Below are 1,960 nucleotides of genomic sequence, written 5' to 3' on the forward strand. Positions count from 1 at the left end.
ACCTATCAGGGACGAACAGTTTCTCGGCCGGAAAACGATCAGGTTTATTAGCCTGAAATTTCTGCAACACTCTCCGCAAATCAGGAGAGATGGCAGACACAATGACTCCTTCCTTGAGGATACTCGCCGGCTCAGATAACCCCGGAGAGTCGGGCACAAAACTCCTAGACAGAGCATCCGCCTTCACATTTTTAGAGCCCGGAAGGTACGAAATCACAAAATCAAAACGAGCAAAAAATAACGACCAACGGGCCTGTCTTGGATTCAAGCGCTTGGCAGACTCGAGATAAGTAAGATTCTTATGATCAGTCAATACCACCACGCGATGCTTAGCTCCCTCAAGCCAATGACGCCACTCCTCGAATGCCCACTTCATGGCCAGCAACTCTCGGTTGCCCACATCATAATTACGCTCAGCAGCAGAAAATTTCCAGGAAAAGAAAGCACATGGTTTCAACACTGAGCAACCAGAACCTCTCTGTGACAAAACCGCCCCTGCTCCAATCTCAGAAGCATCAACCTCGACCTGGAACGGAAGAGAAACATCTGGTTGACACAACACAGGGGCACAGCAAAAACGACGCTTCAACTCCTGAAAAGCTTCCACGGCAGCAGAAGACCAATTAACCAAATCAGCACCCTTCTTGGTCAAATCGGTCAATGGTCTGGCAATGCTAGAAAAATTACAGATGAAGCGACGATAAAAATTAGCAAAGCCCAGGAATTTCTGCAGACTTTTCAGAGATGTCGGCTGAGTCCAATCCTGGATGGCCTGGACCTTAACCGGATCCATCTCGATAGTAGAACGGGAAAAGATGAACCCCAAAAATGAAACTTTCTGCACACCGAAGAGACACTTTGATCCCTTCACGAACAAGGAATTAGCACGCAGGACCTGAAAAACCATTCTGACCTGCTTCACATGAGACTCCCAATCATCAGAGAAGATCAAAATGTCATCCAAGTAAACAATCAGGAATTTATCCAGATACTCACGGAAAATGTCATGCATAAAAGACTGAAAAACAGATGGAGCATTGGCAAGTCCGAACGGCATCACCAGATACTCAAAATGACCCTCGGGCGTATTAAATGCCGTTTTCCATTCATCTCCCTGCCTGATTCTCACCAGATTATACGCACCACGAAGATCAATCTTAGTAAACCAACTAGCCCCCTTAATCCGAGCAAACAAGTCAGATATCAATGGCAAGGGATACTGAAACTTAACAGTGATCTTATTAAGAAGGCGGTAATCAATACACGGTCTTAGCGAACCATCCTTTTTGGCTACAAAAAAGAACCCTGCTCCCAATGGTGATGACGATGGGCGAATATGTCCCTTCTCCAGGGATTCTTTCACATAACTGCGCATAGCGGTGTGTTCAGGCACGGACAAATTAAATAAACGACCCTTAGGGAATTTACTACCAGGAATCAAATTGATAGCACAATCACAATTCCTATGCGGAGGTAGGGCATCAGACTTGGGCTCTTCAAATACATCCTGAAAGTCAGACAAGAACTCTGGGATGTCAGAAGGAATGGATGACGAAATAGACAAAAATGGAACATCACCATGTACTCCCTGACAACCCCAGCTGGTTACCGACATAGAGTTCCAATCTAATACTGGATTATGGGTTTGTAGCCATGGCAACCCCAACACGACCACATCATGCAGATTATGCAGTACCAGAAAGCGAATAACTTCCTGATGTGCAGGAGCCATGCACATGGTCAGCTGGGCCCAGTACTGAGGCTTATTCTTGGCCAAAGGTGTAGCATCAATTCCTCTCAACGGAATAGGACACCGCAAAGGCTCCAAGAAAAATCCACAACGTTTAGCATAATCCAAATCCATCAGATTCAGGGCAGCGCCTGAATCCACAAACGCCATGACAGAATACGATGACAAAGAGCATATCAAGGTAATGGACAGAATGAATTTGGACTGTAC

The sequence above is a fragment of the Ranitomeya imitator genome, chromosome 8 (assembly GCF_032444005.1).
Source record: "Ranitomeya imitator isolate aRanImi1 chromosome 8, aRanImi1.pri, whole genome shotgun sequence".
NCBI lineage: Eukaryota > Metazoa > Chordata > Amphibia > Anura > Dendrobatidae > Ranitomeya > Ranitomeya imitator.